Genomic DNA, 20,081 nt, shown 5'->3' on the forward strand with positions numbered 1-20,081 from the left:
CATTATATTTTGTTTCTAATGCGATTAATGTTAAATGTACGCCATAAACATTTTAACTGAGAAGTATTGACTCAGAATCCAAGAATTTAATACTCTTAGGAACCGTTTGTATGTTTGTATATTATTTTCATATTTATTTTTTAAATTAAAAACAGAAATATATTTTTATACTTACAATGTTTCCAAGTTCAAAAGTGTAATTTATTTATTCCATGTAGTTTGCGAGCATTCATACTAGTCCTCATTTATTTTCTTGACATTTAGATTTTTTTTTTTTTTGTAAAAAAATGTTTTTAAATTATTTATTTATTGTTAACAAATAAATTTGTATGGCAATAACATGGAATATAATATCAATATGAATATAGGTATTTTCATAGTAATTTTTTATATGATCAATATACAAAATAATAAAAATTAGGTCAACTAAATATTTCATAATTTCCTTTCTTTATGAAATCATAGAGAAAGATATATCATATTTTGTGCACACCAGATTGCTAGTTGAAATTTATAAAATAAATACACATACTGATTATATGTTTAATGTACAAGACTATGGTTCTGAACAATTTTGGTAAACATCGAGAAAATAAAATTCTTGGAACGAAATTAACGTTCTTAAAATTACTACCAAGCGGACATTTAAATTACTCGAACAAACATCTGAGTATCGTGGTGAGCCATTAGACAATCGATTTTCGACAGTTCTATACTAAACATTATTACGTTCACGATGTAGGCTTTTAAAATGTTTTCCTCCAGCTTGGGACCAAGTCATGACGTTTATTTATTTGTCGATTGGACGCGCAGTGGTGTGTCGGTATATTATTATGGTCTCTCGAAAACGGTTTTCTTCTTTTACGGTCTACAAAAATGCATTTTATGGCTTTTAAAATGACCAACAGTCGGTCTCCGACTTGACGAACTTTAGCGGGCTCCGGTACACGCGGGCGTGCCATGGTTTGGCCCGAGTCCAGTTGGTGCGTGTCCAAGATAGGAAAAAAAATAGAAAGGGAAAAAAATCGCGATTTTTTTTTATGAACGCGAAATTATCGTCACTCTAACATTATTACATTCCACAAGAGATTCATCCGACCTCTGATCTTATCAATCACAGAGGCCAAATGAACTCGACACGCGTTGGCAACCCCCCGGAAAACGATCAGACATCGGCAACGAATTTTGGCTAGAAATCAATATTGGATTCTACGGTGTTCTGAAATGTTTGATTCCAAAATTTACATCACAGGAAGAAGATAATATGTACCTACGGCTCGTGTCGACATTACATTGTGCGAATAAAATAATCAAATACCTTCTTGAATATACAGGTAACAAGGTATAGGTATAAAAATAATAATTATTAGGTAATAAAAATAACGCGATCCTTAAAAACTTTTAAGACATGATATGACACACACCGTAATATAGTTTTGAGTTTATTTTAAAACATTAAATACGAGATCACATATCAAGAAAGAAATATATATTTTTACGTTATTTCTTTGTATTTTCTATTCGTCATTTTGGTGTGGGACGTATAAAGTATATGCACGAACTACAACCCGGTTGTCGACCACTGCAGAAATAGGTATTAAAAACTAAAAACTGTTCGTTTTGACGACAAAATGGTTACCACAATATTAAAAATGTGGTAACGTTATGTGGTGCATTAAACAACGAATACTATTCAATATAACACTAAACAAATTTAATGTCGTAATACATTAATTTAGTACCTATTTGTATGTTACCTACATTAAAATATAGGAAATAATTAGAAAAATCGTAACTGAATATCGTTTTTTTCTATGAAATCGAATTGATGCAATGTTCTGAATATTCGTTTTCAATATAGTGCTTTATTGGTATGATATTTAATTTCACTGAGAAACTTAATATCATACACATTGTGCGACTTTCATATTTTTTAATTTCATGTCGTTATTGCTATTAAAAAGTCTTGTATGGAAATGAGATGAGAATATTCACCAGCCAACTGTTGCAACGAAATTCGCTTTTTGCATTTTAAATTAACAGGTTACCTTAGGGGGTTGTGTAAGAATATATAATATTATATATGTATCATCATCAATACGACACTCGACTTTCTATCAAGTTGAGAGTTTCAAACTTTCGTCGAGTATAAAAAAACGCACCTCTGTTATTTTCTATCCTTCAATATACGGTTAAAACTTTTTTGTGAGCCACCGCAAGTTGCGTCAGGAGAACAAAGATCCAATTTCGGAACTCACTGTGCGATCGGTAGCTAAAATGGCGGTGTGGTTGGAGGGAATTGGTATAGCAATAAATCTAATTGTTTTTTCTCTCCGACCTGCCGACTTAAAATCCCCGGATACGTCACGTTCGGAAACGTCTGCGGGAAAGGGTGTGGTTTTGTAGGTAAGCGACGGAGGGAAAATAAAAATGTCCCTTTTATACTTGTTGCAGTCGGTGAGCATACAGCAGAGAACTGAAAGGGAAAAATAATTGTATTTCTTCGACCTGAGCCCACAAAACCCCTGTCACCGTAGTTCGCGTCCTTGGGGACGGTTTATCGTGTTTGGCTTCCAATATATACCAATGGCAAGCCCGGGCCTGAGAGAAGATGAAGAAAAATTGGAATTATTTGCCCTTTGAAGTCAAGATAAGGTATGGAATAAAAAAAAAAAAAAAGAATCATAAAGAAGTGACCAAACCCTAAGAAATTGATCTACGAAAATACATATATATATTTAAGATGCTGGGTGATGGCTTATTTATGGAATTCGATTAGATTTTAATTGGTTTTTATTTTCATTCTCAATGAAAATAACTGCATGAATAACTTTGTATTGATTTTTTTTAATAAAATAAGTTTTTAAATATGATTTTTGAACAAATAAAGTATCATAATTCTAGGCAAATATTCGTTTTTGTACATTTCATATTATACGTACCGACTATTAAATGGTATTATTACCACTGCGTTTTATACTGTATAATAACAATGTTCACCATTATTTTTATACCTCGAGGTTTTATCAAGATGTGGTTGTGGTAACAATTAATTTTAATAGAAAATACAAAACTGATGATGAATATTTAAAAAAAAAAAAAAAACTAAGAAAATATACATTTGGTATAGGTATAACATATTATTATTATTTATTATCCGTTTTATACATTTCATACCTAACTATTTTTCTTTTTAAAATATTCATAAATAATATATTAGGAATAAACTTGAAAACAAAATGTTATTGTACTTGGCATTTAATATTTTGAATACCTAGTATGAAAAATGCACAATGATGATTATACATTTTTCACATTGTTATAAAATAATTTGAATTCAAACAATTTACTGCATGGTCTATGTGTTACATAATGTATAGTTTGTATCCAACTATACAACAGTGAAATAACTTGTTTTGTACGTGAAAACTCGCAAATGACCCATCGAAAATCGTAAAACCTAACCAATAATTCATCGTTTGAAAGCTGGCCGTTGCGTTAGGGTGCACTGTGATATATGACACTTCATTTTTTTTTATAATGCATTGCTTTTTTTTTTCTGGTCGCTGCCCAAATGAAAAACCACTTTAAGTAAACGACAAAAATTCTTCAAAACGATCATTTCTTGTTCTGACCGCAAAGTATTTCAATCGCCAAACAAATATATTCGATAACATAAGTAGACTCGTACGCTTATTATTGTAAAACGTATTAAAAGTTTAATTTTCTACAGCATTCGTGCGCCGCCTTAAATATAATAATATAATTTATTACCATATTATATTAATTATAGTACTCGGTAAGAGGAAATAAAATAAATAAAATATGTATGTTAGTTTAGAAAAAAAAATACCTCATTACCGATGGATGGATTTTTATAATGTTATTATTTTTTTGAAACCGTTTTCATACAATTTGTATTATTCACTTCGGGGTGACATTTCATGCATTTGCAAGTGTACAGAAGCGAAGGTTTTCGCTCACAGCATAAATATGACGTGTAAACGTGTAATACAATTAAAACGTGTTCCATCGAATACATAACTACCGTGTTGTGTTTGTCGCTTTTATTCGAATAAATTACTTTGCAGCGGAATTCTTTGAAAATTGTTTGCTTAGCGTGCGCTCTTTGTGCAAGAGACTTAATACTGGTGACTTGGCGTGCAATAAACTAATCCGATGTTCATAATGAATTATAACGGAGGCCAAACCCGTTAAAAGTGGTGGCCAACTTTAACATGAACGCGAGGAATTTTTTTCCACCTCCCCCGACAAGTTTACGCAAACTTTAAACCCTCATTAACAATAATAATTTCTGGATGATATTGTGTGCGGGTGCCTAACCCACACCTACCTCTACTCCGCTCCAGGCCGAATTAATAACCCAGTCGGATTCGCATAGAACGATTATAAATTCTGTATGTGCGTTGTGATGTCCGACCACTACAAAATAATATAATTTATTTCTATTAAACGGCGCTGTCTTAAAAAATATATACTTCATCGCGATAAAGAATAAAAAAGCGGCCGCATGCGGCGAAAGCAGTGCGCAGAGCAATTACACGAATTCTAATTGAACACGCGCGCCACGTGCATTTGGCCATTTAGGTGTCCGAAATCACGAAAAGTTAACATTTTTTGTATTTTTTATCCGATTATTCATTCCGACGGGCCGTGTACAACAAAAGTGCTATATATAGGTGCCCTACAGTTCTGATAATATCCTTATAGCTCGTCGACACGCTAACCTTTTATTCTTTTCGTTCGAGTATAGGCACGTCCTACCCGTTTTTTTTTTAGTTTCTCTTTATTTTTAAGACTACGTTTTAAGATCGTGTAAAATAACCTAGTAATACCGTCATACCCAACGTCGACGAGATTATTCGCTTCAGTTAAATAATTAAATGTTTTTAGATTACTTCCACGCAAAAAAATCTAAAATTTTATTCAAACAAAAAAAAAGTAAATATTAATTAAAATGTATAAAAAACATTGTTTTTATGAAAACGACAGTGTTCCTATCCAAATACAAAACAAAAACAAAAAAATGGTAAAAAATATCGATTTTGAATTGTCGAAAATTAATATCCATGAAATATGATACTAATATTATGTTTTCGCATTGTCGATAAAACATTAATAACGAGTGGTGCGTACAAAAGATATGTTTCGTCTGTGCCCACAACAGAAGGTGTCATCGTGTAATTTATTTCTATTGTCACACAGCCGTCGCAGATATGTACCTACACAATTATTATTATTAATCTCAGGTATGGACGGTGCACAACCGTTTCCGGAAGAGAACTATTGTTGATTTGTTTGTACCTACAGGTCTGCAGCCCTATAACAACGAATATTAGTTTTATCATGTCAATTTTATTCGTGCGAAATGCTCTACTTGACCGCTAAACGTTCAAACATATATGGTAGGTTGTTGTTTGACGTGCAGCGTTTCGATACATCGTATAACAATACACTCCGGAAGCGTTCGAAAATAAATAGCATAACGTCTACAACAGCGAATCCCGCAGTACAATAATAATTGGCACCGCGGAAGTTGTAGCACCGTCGGCCGTAGTTGTACCGCAGTAGTTAGCCGTATCGTTTGCAAAACAGTTAATTAATTGGAGGGAAATGTTAATGGATTTTCGCAGCGCGCGCGGTCGTCAATGTGCGTTTCGTGCGCGGCGTGGAAAACTCGACCCCGTGTAAACTATGTGCAGTGCTTGCGTGTGAGTGGGTGTGTGGGTATGCGGGTGACTGTTGTTTTGCACGTAATAGATATATGATTATAATATCGTGACATTGCAGTGCGTTCATCTCCCGTCTGCCTACGCCAAAGAAGACGCATCGGTTTTTTTTTTTCCTAACGCGAACATCCCCTACCGAACGAATACATCATAATAATACCGTCGTATATCGATATAGTGCGATATCGTTTTATGAATATTATTATTATTGCACGGTCGCGTGTAAACGTTTGCGCGTTTACGGTCGGCACCGGCCCCGTCGGACAGAAAAGAAATTCGCGAATTTCCGGTTCGACAGTATAAGCAGTCGGGCCGCGCCATTGCGCGACAACATTATAATATTGGTGTCTATAATATCATAACAACACATAACGTTTAGTTTTTCACCCGGCGCGATGATATATGGGGGTGATTTTCGACGTGACGTAACGAAAAACGCACGCCACCGTATCGGCACTGATGTATGTTTACGCACACATGCGTATATATATATATAGGTAGGCGCATTATTATTATTTTTGCGGTTCGTGTGCGCTTTTGTTTCGAGTCTCGGGACGTGGCGGTGCTATGGGGTGTATACAGGGTGGGTGGCGCGGGAATGATGGAGGGGGGTGTGTGTGTACGTTGAATGGCAATCAATATGCGGAAGAGGGGCGGTGGTGGCGGCGGCGGCGGCGTGTCGGTGTGTGGATAGGCCTAGTTCCCAGTTTCCTTTTGTGCGCCCCCTCCCCTCCCCCACACCGCGGACGAAACTACCACGGAGGAGTTATCTTCGGCACGAGATTCCCATTCAATTCCGTTTCCATTACGCCGGGCGGCGGACACTGTGCGGCGGTCCACACCGTATCCGCACCCTCGAGCCCCCAGCGCCCCCTCACCCACCCACCCACCTACGACGGCACAGCTATCGGCCATCTGATTAATTATTTTAGCCGTTCCACACCTATTTCTAAAGCCACCGAAACCATTATGTCGGCGGCCAACGCGTTTTCCGCGGTGAAAACCCACCTGCAGTCCGTTTGCCGCGGTTTTGATGGCATGTGTGCGACAAGGCGGCCGCGGCTAGTGGTATGGTGAGACCGGACGAGATGGGAAAAACACGTGATGACCGAGAACACTTTTCGTCATCGGCCGAGCCGAGCTGCTGTACCCCCGACCGGACTCGTCGGCTATATAATTCAGTGGTTCTCGACCTTTGTGCGTTGGTGACCCAAGATATTTATCCAATTTTTCACGTGAATCATCGAAAAAAAATATCCGATGTAGCCCCTCACCCGCCCCTCAACCTTAATTTTTTTCAATTGCCATAACCAAAAGAAACTATTAATCTTAATTTATTATTTTTTTTTTTTACTCTTATCGCTTATATTAATAACACTTCTAATGTATAATGAATTTCAATAAAATATTTCCTCGACCCTACCACTGTTGAGAACCACTGGGCTATATTGTGTACGAACTCCAGAACTCAGCCGCGTTTGTCGAATTTCACGCGGACGCGTGTGCTAATGTCGTTTCAGGGAATAGAATTTCAGTTTGAATATAACTTCTTGTTATTTTTTAAAAATGTTTACTTTCATATAAGTTGTAATTTCGATATTATGACGTAGGTACCTACTTACATATATATATATATATTGTATACGCTTATATAAAAACATAGCATTAATAAAACTTTTAAATATGGGTAATCAATCACATTGTCTCGTTAAGTTTTCTTTTTAGACTGCACACTGGGTAATAACTAATAAGAATAATAATAATATGGTGTAAGCACACGTGAGAGCTGCGCGCACATTAAATATTTAAAATATTAAATTGTTTAATCAAATAAAAAAAATAATGGTACGCAATTAATTTTATGTGGCGGAAACAAACGTTCGCATTTGATGTATCGCGCGCATTTTTCGGACAACGTATTTTTGTTATTTAAAAATAAACGGTTTAATCATATTTATAATGATTTTGTTTCAAAAAATATACATCATCCATGTTCATTATAAATATTTTTACAAGAACATAAATGCAATTTTATTTATCACATAAAAATAAATTTAGATTCAAGTAGGTAGTCAGCGCCATGTTACAAATGATCATTTTTACATATCATAATATAGAAACTATAATTAATCACGCGACGCAATATTATTAATACAAGTCCGATTAGTGAGTTTCTTAAAATTTATAAATAAAATGGAAGTTATTATAAATATTACTCAATCTCAATTTTAAGTTTTTATGCGCCGCATGTATATTATTTGTGTTTTCGCATATTTCGTACGTTTTCTATACTTATATTATAGTTGATAGCAATAATACTCAACTATTTCTTACTTTTTTATTCTTCAACAATCGTCTAAGTACATCAGTAAATTCCTATAAAATGTCTACTACAACATTACCACTTCAGCTTGAGGCGTATACCTAATTTGTATCAGACACGTGCGCCTACATAACTGTATATATGATATGTATTTTAAATATTATGAAAAAATCGAATAAACATTTTTTAAAGCAGAAATACTAAACACAATTAAATAAATAAACATCTGTAAGCGCATATATCGCCGTTTAAGCGTGTACTATATAATATTATGCAGCGTGCGTGCATATATATATATTATTTTTATCATATTGGTGCCAATAACTTTTCAGTTCCGGGATATTTTAAATAATAAATTGTTGTTTAATCGTTTTTTTTCTTTTTACCAATAAGTATAATAACTATATTTTGTGTTATTTTTTTTTATCACAGCACAAAACCGTTGTACATATAGGTAGGTACCTACCACCGTTTGACATTTCTGAGCGATATCGCCGTTCGAAATGCATTATTTTGTGTATTTATTCTGTGCACGATTTTAATGTCTGACACATAAACCATAAAAAAAAATTGTTCGGAAACCGTTTAATGAGAACGAAAATCTGATTACGTTACATTACGTTTTATAATTATTTTTTTTAAATTAATTTAATGTCATGTATATTATGCGATAGTTTGGCGTCAATACACAATGTCATATTATACGTTGTGCAGTTTTCGTTCGAAATACAGGTATTTTGAGCTTGGAAAAAATTCCGTAAAGATTCACCACGTCCAACGGTCGCGGCCCGCCATGGACGATGGACCCCATCATGGACTTTACGCTTTTGTTTTTTATGCATATTTTAAGATTTGAGACGGCTACGACTATAGCGAACGTCCGTTGCGTTGTATGTGCAGCTGATTTAATGACCGCAAACACACGAATTGAAACGATCTCGTTTTTAAACTGTATGCGACCGGATATTTTTTTTATCCTCTTCGCCGTCGTCTTTACGACGACGTAGACCACGTGCTGTGCGGGGGCGCCCACCAACTGAAATAGCCGCGACATCACAAACGGACGTCACGGTCTGTGTAATCATATCTATCAGTTTATTTCTGTCATCGCCGTCACTACACGTCGAGAGGCCTTCAGACGAAGTCGACATCGTTTTGTTTCCCGTGCAGTGTATGTGGTGTCCCTCGGAGGTGCGTAGGTACACGCTTGTCTGCATTTGCGAGTCTGTATAATAATTATGGTATATGCTTGTATAATAATTGTCATTACATTAGATTATAATATTATTATATTGAGACGTGAACTGATAATATAATTGTTAAACGGCGTACCTACGAAAAGTATAGGTAGATAGTAGACGTTAGATAGTAGATCGCAAACGAACAAGCCACTGCGAATGCATGACATATTATATAATAATTGCGACGATAATGTCGTTTTCCGTGTTCACCTCGTGCAAGTTGCACACACAGGGCGCGTAACCTAACTATTTATACATATTGTCGAACATTCGGGGCGGAAGGGGTTCTTTACGAATTTGATTTTGTATTCCGCAACGGAGTAGGATGTCAGCTGTACTTATAATATTGTCTCAACACTTTTTAGGCGCCCAGAAGGATTGACATTTTCACATAACTGATTACTATTACTGTTATATTAGATTATTATGACGTGAACGGGAAATAATAATAATTGTTAAGCGACGAGTACGTAAAATATTAAGTACGCCGCGATTGTTGTAGCTGATCACAAACGTACACACCACTGCAAACACATGACACGTTTAATTATTATAATATGTATTTATGTCGTCTCTCTTGTTCACCTCGTACAAGTTGCGCACATACCTACCTATTTATATATATCAAACATTTGGGACGGATGGGGTTCTTTACGAATTTAATTTTGAATCTTGGTTTTGTATTCCGCGACGGAGCCGAATGTTTGTATTGTCTCAAAACGTTTTACGTATCTTGAAGGATTGACATTTTCAAATGACTATATTATTATTTTATTACACTAAATTATGACATGAACGAGAAATAATAATTGTTAAACGACGCGTACGTAAAGTATTAAGTATACAATTGTTGTAGATCACAAACGTATACCCACCACAAACACATGTACGCTATAATAATAATAATAGTAATAATAATATCACACAGCGTATACGTTTTAAAAACATTATACAAATATCCCATGTGTGATTCCTCCGAAATAATACTTTCAGATGCGCAGCTGATGCTTTTAAACAGTTTTGTTTTTCGAATAATTATAATATGGTACCTACGTATTTATATTGTTTAATTGAATTGTGCCGTGAAGCACAGAAAAGTTTTGTTGAGTAACGCATTAAATGTTCGTAATTGCTTAGGAATGACGATCAACTAGGTACCTATAATATGTTTCATGTTATAATATGTAATTATTAAACGCGTATATCATATGGTTATTTTAAACAAACGCTAATTATTGCACACTGCGAAACGTGTCACACGATGATACAGTGAAACTTCCATACTACGAAGTCTCGCGGAGCATAAAAAAATGCTTACTATATAGAATTTCGTTAAATAGATTTGAATAAATTTGGTTCTAATTTGGTATGGTTCTCAAACATATTTCGTTGAACAGAACATTTTGTGAAGGGAAAGTTTGAAGTTTCACTGCGTATTATTGTGTAATCATTGATTGAATGAAATCTGTAATAATTTCATATCGAACTGTACAATATTTTTTGATAATGGTCAAAGTAAAATATGTGATAAGAGTATAAACACGAGGCTTTCTTATTAATTTTCGTTTGTTATTTATTAACAAATGTTATTTATAACACTAGAACAATAGCAAGGTATAATTTACGAATTGGTTTTACTTTAGACACCACCTTAGTTATAAAATAAAATATAAAAAATAAACATATTATCATATTATTGTACGTTAGATATTTTTCTATTTATGTAAGCACCTGTACGTATAAAATATTTAGGCACGTGCTTTTTTTTTAAAATTGGTTTTTATTTTTTGGCTTCTTATTCAACGTAATCCATTCAAATTATGATTTAATTTGAATTTTTGAAAAGGCTGTACATCTGTTTATAAATTGTATTTTATCGTTATTCTGTAGTGCGTTCTTCTATCCATTTGTATATATACCACTATATATCTGGGATATTAACAATTTAAAAAATAAGAATAATAAGTATATTTTGTTAACATCAAATAATTTAGTTCATTAACATAATAAATATCTAAGAAAATGTTACAAGGGGAAACGCACACGTTAGACCAAATTAAGCTATTTTTCAATAATTATAACTATATATAGTTATAAAAACAAACAAAGTAGTAACAAACTGTAAAATGTAGTAACAAACAAATTAATTCAATAAAATATAATATAATATAGAATCTATATTATATTATATTTTACTATAGATCAATAAGAAATACAGTAGTTGATTTCATACTAAATTATAATTGTATAACCTAACGTTGATTCCTGCAAAAAATGAGTACCAAGTCGACCAGCTTTTACAATTTATCAATTAAAATTAGATATAATATATGTACCTGGTATATTCAGTATAACCATGGTTTGAAAAAAAAAAATAAGACCAATAAACCAAATCATAGCTGTTAATAATTTTTAAGAAATAATTCTAATCATTTTTTCACAAATTCTTACGTTTGCGAATATAAAAAAAAACTAAAAGATGTTTGGTAAAATTAAAAGTAATTTCGTGTTTTAAACTCATGAAAATGCATAAATTTATTTTAATTTTTGGTCTAAGTATATATTATTTCACAGAAGTTTATAGCCAAAAATGTTTTCGCTGAAACACCGTAGGATTATAAGACTGTAATCCCTTACGTTCACAGACATGAAATAAAAATTCCTTTCAAGAACACGCCCGGTGCATTAAAATAATGATAATAATAATAGTAAAAAACAGAGAAGGGACATAGAGAAAGCAGTTAAATCTTTCATGGTTTTATACGTCTCGGAAAGCAACGGGTCATATAAGTCTTAGCTATAAGTAACTTTAATAATAATAATATATCGACAAAAAAAACATTGAGTAATGTAAAAATGTTTTCTTGATTCTATAAGTTTTGTTATATCTAAAATAAATTCACCCTAATTAGCGAAGGCATGTCGTAAAATAGACGACCAATCCGTTTTTTCTTATTTAACTTTATATTGTGCCCTTGTAGAATGGAACAGTTTGATGTCCACATTACTTATACAATCGTTGTATTGTTCAATTTATTGAGGTAGGTTGTAATACTATTATTATAGTAGGTGTGTATAATTAAACGTATTAATTGTTATTCTTAAATTTATTACTTGTTGCCTTATGCCTACAATATCCATTTATCTTTTAACATGTCCTATCATTATGCTATTGTAAAGTGAAATAATTATTTTAAAATTTTACAATAAAATAATTAAGTTTTTTTCCATACTTAAAAATACTAGTAAGTTCATGCTATCACTCATATAAAAATATATTTTAAAATAATTAGTATTTTCGTTTATTTTATGATAAATCATTTTTTTAATTTAATTTTATCAAACATTTCAAAAATAATGTTTAATATTATATCAAATCATTTTTTTTTTGTGGATTTTAGAATGAACTATATTGAATATTCAAATGTATCACCCGCATGATTGGCTACAATTGAATTGAACATTTTTTAGCATAATATTATTGTGTAATTCTGATTTCTCTGGAATAATAACACATTGGTACCAACTATAGGTATAAAATATAATATTTACAATTCTACACGACATTTAAGTTGACAGGTAACATAATACTAAGCTACTGCACATTTTTGTAGAAGCGTCCATGGTGACAAGGTCACAGGAACCCTCATATATCATTCGTATACAAACTGACCTGTGTTATGGTGACGTTGATGGCACTGAGGCCTTTCCCATCCAGTGCGAAACCGGTTTCAGGTCCGCGACCAACAGTCGGGGCCCCAACCGCGTCCTCATAGGTGTGCACACAAGGTGATCACGAAATCGTTCGTATACCGACGGTATTTAAAACCAACTTTGCGGTCCCGATCGGCTGAAAGCCAATAAACGACGCGAAATCAAAAACCGACAGACGCACTTTGAAAAGTTTAATTTCGTTTTCCCGCGAAACAACGACGGCGTATAATTGTTGTCGTATCGCGACCGTCCAATATTTATAATAACGAGATATTATTAAATTTGGACCGCGTATCGTGTCGTGTAGCTCGTGGTATGGTGGTCGAAGTACTGGTACAACAGTGGTAGTAGTGATAATAGTAGCGATATAATAGAAGTAGTAATATAGCAGTAGCGATGGCGGTCGTGGTCGTAGATGGTCGTAAACTGTATATTATACTAGTATGGTAATAATTTAATAATTAATGAAATAACGATGGTAAAAAAAAAAAACGAAAAAACGAAAAAAAAAAAAAAAAACGAAAACCGAAAAACAATTAACAAGTAACAAAAATTATTAACTCCGAGACAGACGGCGAAAACCAGACAGATGTATAATTTTCAGTGAGACGCAACCGTCACGCGGGAAATCTCGCGAGCGGGGGAGCTGGGGGGGGCAGCGCTCGCGCGACGGCGTTTAGACGCGTGCTCGGCGAATGGCAGGGATGAATGGTCCGCGGCAGACTGCCGGCAACGCTCGGGTTGTCGCGGCGCGCGCGTTCGCCGGTGGCCACCACGCACGGGGACGCGCGCGCGGTCTAGCGGTGCGACGGTGTGGCCACGCGCGTGCCACCCCCGCCGCCGCCCTCCCCCGCGGAGACAATGACCCAGTTTCGGCGGTGGTGTCTTCCGGGAAAGATGTCCGAGGGGCGGTGAGGGGGTGCGAAGAGCACCCGCGCGAGTATGGCGGTGGGGTGGGCGACGGGAGCGCGGTGGCGGCAGCGACGGACACGGGGAGGAGAGCCGTGAAAAAAAATAAATACGCACATGTGCCGTGTACGCGCGCTAATATTAATAATAGCGTAATAATTATTTATAAGTGTAACGTATGACGATTTGTATAAATAGGTACTTGCGACAAACGTCTCACACGAATCTCGTAATAACAATAGGACATTCGCTAAGGCACTGTGGGTGCAGCGGGTGCCGTTGACAATGTGGGTTTTCGAGCGCAGTCCACGACTCGTCGTCACGGGTCTCCGTCGGTGGGTTTATTGTCTTGGCACTTATTGCATCGAGTAATGGCTATTCGATCTCAAAATGGAGTGGACTGGTACTTGAGATGTGTACCTACCTTAGCTGCATGAAGTCTTGTGAGAGCAAAGAGGGGTGGGTGGGACAGTAAAATATTTTGTTCAACCCGACCACCCCCGAAATACTGCCAGACACTGAAAATATATAGTTGCGGTCCAAAAGTCATTCAGTGACAATTGCAGATAACGTCCACCCACTTTCTTTAGTATTATTAAGTCTCAATCCTCGGAATCCACTAGACTACAATTTTTTTTTTTTATTAATAACGACCTATCTACCTTCGTCACCACCGTGTCGTACACTTCCATATCACCATTCAAGACCGCGGATGACTTGAACTTTGATGAACGACACGACGACGGCGATCGTTTATCGGTAATCGCGAGAACTGTTGCTCGGACGTTTTACAACAATATTATTATAACTGGAAGAATGTGATTCGTCTCGGAATATTTGATTGTTTGCAGGGGACTTCAATGTGTCCCGATAGAAATTGTATTTCTTTAGAAACCTTTCTGTCCTAATCAAACATGATTACTGTTTACAATAAATGGAAAATCGGTACAACTACAGTCAACTCGACGTATTATTTGTGCAGGATATACTTACGATGCAAAAAAACAATATATATAATGACATTAGGTATATTATTGTCGTAAGTTTTTTTTCGTTCGCACAATATTATGATAAGTAAGTAAACTAAATTAAACACAATATTTTAAACTATATTATGTTATTTCCATTCTGATACATTTTTCTAAGCATTGATCGGCGCGCCATGACATTTTATATTACGATTAGTATATTATGTAGCAATATTGACATTTTATAACAATATAATTTTTTAATACCTAATATATTAACAAATAATCATCGTAATTTTTATTTATTTTACTATAGGTATATGCATTTTTTAAAGCTAAAATTAATATTATGTTATTAAATATGTGTGTCTATTGGATAATAAATGTATACATATATATTTTTTTTGTAGACGACACATTTTAATTAGTAATAACTAATCCGAGAAATTTCATCTGTGACTAAAAAACAAGCTGTCCAACAAAAAAAAAGTATAAAAAAAAAAACATAAACTAATGACGTTCTAGACTCTATATTTGCAACGGTCATCGCAATAATCTGTCATCTCGAACAGTTTTCAAAAAAACACTTTCAATTTCATAACTTTGATATAACATGCGGTGCAATGTACTGGAAAACACTAACACATACACGATGGAAAGCTTTGGATGTATTAAATGACCTGTCATTGTTATAGCTATCATGTTAAATTCGAAATTGTTCTTATTTTAGAAGAAGGGAAATAATAATATAATATCGAGACAAACGAACGAGACGTGAAACAAAATTAAAATTTAATTTGAGTACTGTGCCTCGTGTCAATATAATATCATGAAACTTTAATTATGTATCAATCTTCAATACCAAACGACCAAACAAATGATGTATTTTCAAAAAGGGGTAAAAGACAAGACTGGGTTTGATGGACCACGTTAGTGTGTGACGTACATCATTATAATCATATAGGTATTATTAAAAAAATAATTATTAATATATAGCTTAGGTCACCAATAACAATATATTACATACCTAGCGCATTGCTTGTTTATATATTGTTCACGAAGATAATGGGTATCTGTCATATATATATGTCTATAGCATCTATATATTTATATATATGATCAATAAATAAATAATAAATGTTATTAAGACTGCGTTTTATACGTGTTCACTTATAATATGTATATACGTTACAGTTATTAATTCTTGACAATTATAGCATTATAATCTGAATTTAATTTTCAATACATAAATTATATTTTTGTGATTTTTTTTTTTTTTAAGCCGTAACCGATAAAATACCAAATAAATAATAAAAAAACTTAAATAATCAATAACTATCACAACTGTTCTCAATAGCTAAAAATATAACCTTTCACGTTTCAAATGATATTATAAAATACAGAAATGTTTACTTAAATTAAAATATATCCGAACGAAACGGTGGATTCGTTCACATAAGTATTATGCATATTTTTTCATTTTACTCAGAGAAATTAAACGAATAAATATTGATCTATCGGGAGTAACGAGCCGACGGGGACCAATTGTCCCAGACTTTGGTTCCCAGAGGGGTTTCCGGAACCTTCTGATCTCGAATCCGATGAAATTCTCTACTAATGGGCAGCTATATACGGGAGATATTCTTCCTTTTACTCGGAACAATAGGCACAGTCAATGGCTTCACTGCAGGCAGCGCGCAATGTGTTCGAAATCCACACTGTTCAGTTTCTTTTGAAATATCGTAAGCAGTTGATGTTTTGGTTAAAATATAGAAAAAAAATACTCATTTTGTTAACCCTATGCCGCACTATCTATTGTATAAAAAATACGACTGTTTTTGGCAACTAACACAGTGTGTTGTAATAACGTTAAAAAACATGACAAAATAAAATAACTATTCCAAACATTGAATATTTTAATTTTTTTGCTTTTTAAAAAATATATTATATACCACCGTATTAGACGATATTGATTTCACTTGTATACTAAAACAAATGAAACGCTCGACAGAAAAAAAATCCGAAACTATGTACATCTCGTTTTTGATAAATTTGGCAATAGTTAGAATAGTGCATGATTGACCTTGTATTATATTTTTAGGTCACAGAAATAATAATTCAGTACAAAATAGAGAGAAAAATTATAATTTATCAAACTTTTTTGTTACTCGATGTTTGGTCAAGATAATATTATACCATGCGCCTACCAATGCATTGTTTTTGATTTAATCTTAGGTTCTTAGTGAAGCTTCAAGATACCACAAGATACCAATATCGGCAATAACACCGTTTTATTATAATACTGAGTTTTTACACATCAATTAACACTGTAAGAAGGTTCATATAATTAAAACCTAATATTGTCTTTATTTATTTATTGAATATAATATAATAATATTTTCCAAGAAAATGGAACAATATGTTTATATGTTTTATAATCATATATGTTCAATTATTTATATTAAAGACATTATTATTTTATGTAATTTCTGTTTCTACCATATATTATGTAAAAAGGTAGAATTTGTATATTATACTTAGATGACATATTTATATAAGTCAAACATTTGAGACTTTACGAATTTAACTCTGAATCTTTATTTTATATTATTTTGTATTGGAAAGCGTTTGTATTATTTTAAAACGTTTTAGGTATCCTGAAGAATTGGCATTTCCACGAATTACTAATTTTATTATTTTTCCATAGCCTTAGGATTTGTTAAAAAAAATACAAAAAAATATTTTTTGACATCGGTAAATATATACATATTGTATTGTAAAAACGAAATATGGAGATTATTTTTTACCACACTGTAATGCAGTTTAGAAAGGATGGCGTAATCATTTATGTACAAGATATAGATAAAAATGTCTTTGATGAATATTCTTATTGTCCCCTTGAGTGATGACTTTTATTATTAATAACTAATGAGATAAATATTAAACCATGTAATTTTAAAAATCCAAAAAGTTACTTATACAACAACCAGTAAGTTATTGAGGAACTGCATGTTTAAAAATATTTTTTTTATTTTTTTAACATATTATAAATAAAATCTAAAATTATAAATGGAAATTGAATTAACCTAACATTATGTTTAGAAGAAATTACTAAACAGCATTATATAATTAGCTGGATGGAAAAATAATAAATGTTTAAACTGTGTTGATTGCAGTAGTAAATATTTACGGCAGTGCACGAAACTATTAGGCCATTACTCCGCAGATTCTTTCAAACTATCCTCGTCCGTAATCTGTATTTTGAATAAGGACTTTAAGCCTGTTGATAAGTCAGACGTTATTTTGGACCGTATTGTACCTAATTTACCTACGCCGAGTGCCAGGAGGTTATTATTATTTATATCCTGAACGTGTGTAATAGACAGATAGGCTATCTGGCCGGCGTCCAACTATCGCATTTTTTCAAACAAATCAAACACGTTTCCGATTTAAATTACTCGTACATCAGAAAAGTCTCGGATTTTGAAATAGAGAAGAAACGGCGGAGGTATTAAATGAAATGGGAACGAAAAAAGAAGAAAAACTCAATAAATGAAATGGGTGCCTTCACCTGGTTTCACCTTAGTCGCCCGCTGTTTATAAATAAAATCTAGTCCGAGGGCGTTGGAAATTAAAAAAATATACTTGCCAAGTTATTTTCTGAATTTGACATCCAAGTTATTTGGTATAATGAAAAGAAAGAAAAAAAAATGTGAAAAAAATTACAGTGTCTCGGTGATATTTTGACTCGTTGCCCGCTGGGCGTACACAGACTGGCGGCCATTCATCATCGAATGGTGATTTGCGGCATAAAACGTGCCATTTGATAGTGGGAACCGAGATATCAATTGGGGGAAAAAAAATCATAACAAGTTCACAGGCTGTTGACAGTTTCGGTACAAATCTGCGGTAGCAGTTTATTTCATCAACAGGTAAATATTATATAGCTATAGTGTTTGTAATAATTAATAATATAACAGAAAATGGCCCGACTAACCCCGATAATTATTGGTGTATTTCAAGACGTGTTTTACATCGGTACTATTTCCGGAATAATTATATTATTATCTATGTTTAATGTCCGTCAAATGATGAGCTAATCACAAATAAATTACAGTGCTCACTATTACTACAACGCTTCTAAAATACGTTCTGATGTGTCGCCTTATTTAAAATGTATTACGACTTCTGTTTTCAAGTTAATCTTTGTCAAAATAGATCATCGCGTATGTTTATATTTACATAGGTTCGTTGGATACCATGATATTATTTTGAAAATATTAAATAAATAAGGCAATAAGTTCTGAAGAAATATTATGTTTACTACATTATCACGGAACAATATAGAAGCTTCTTGATAGCCGATCTCTGTAGGTTTGGCGTTGATGTTATATTCGAGTATCTGGAGGTTTGGGAGTGTTGTAATGAGCGATTTTTTTTATACAAAAAAACAATTTTGAAATGTATGAGTTATTAATTAAGCAAATTCCTATTAAGTAATGTATGATTATGTATTGAAGACTATTACGTATAAAAATTATTTTTACTGATTTAAAACACTATATAAGACACAAAAATTTAAAAAATTTAAATTTTTTGAAAATAATGTAATGATATCAATTATTGAAAATTATGATAGCGGCCAACAACTGATTCTGATAAATATCAATATGGCAGTGCCCATAAATTCAAGGCCATGTCCCAATTTTTTTCAAATAGCAGGATTATAATTTGAGAAAGTGTCAACTCCTGTTGTTATGGTCGTTAACACACTAAATTTTATTTCATAACCATGCAATATTAATTAAAATATGATTCACCATTGCCAACATAATATACGTTGAAAATTAACAACTTTACAAGATAATTCTCAATAATATTGTTTGTCAACTGCAAAACTAGTTTAATCTACCTACCAACAATTTGTGGAATGACATTTTAAAAGTTTTATAAGACACACATATTTAAATAATAATATATTATGCATAATTTTCGAGCACACGAACTAATTAAAATTTGTTTCATATTATACATGTAGGTATGAAACATTCTTACTGAGGTATAGAATGTATTCAGGTATTATCCTGTTATTATATTATAAGTATGTCATAAGAAATATTTATAAAATAATTTTAAGAAAAACATCGGCAATTCGTGTAAAATTCAACCAAATCTC

General features: G+C 33.2%; 1 protein-coding gene across 3 annotated transcripts in view; it reads right to left on the minus strand.

The window, feature by feature from the left end:
* Window positions 1–13,751, minus strand: part of LOC100573718 (serine-rich adhesin for platelets) — a 291,897-nt gene extending 278,146 nt beyond the window's left edge. For all 3 annotated transcript variants that reach the window (XM_016805576.2, XM_016805577.2, XM_016805575.2), the window contains exon 1: window positions 12,988–13,751. The gene's annotated coding sequence lies outside the window, so the exon portion shown is untranslated. The remainder of the gene's footprint in view (window positions 1–12,987) is intronic.
* Window positions 13,752–20,081: the final 6,330 nt, after the last annotated feature.

Source organism: Acyrthosiphon pisum, chromosome A1 (assembly GCF_005508785.2).
Source record: "Acyrthosiphon pisum isolate AL4f chromosome A1, pea_aphid_22Mar2018_4r6ur, whole genome shotgun sequence".
Taxonomy (NCBI): Eukaryota; Metazoa; Arthropoda; class Insecta; order Hemiptera; family Aphididae; genus Acyrthosiphon; species Acyrthosiphon pisum.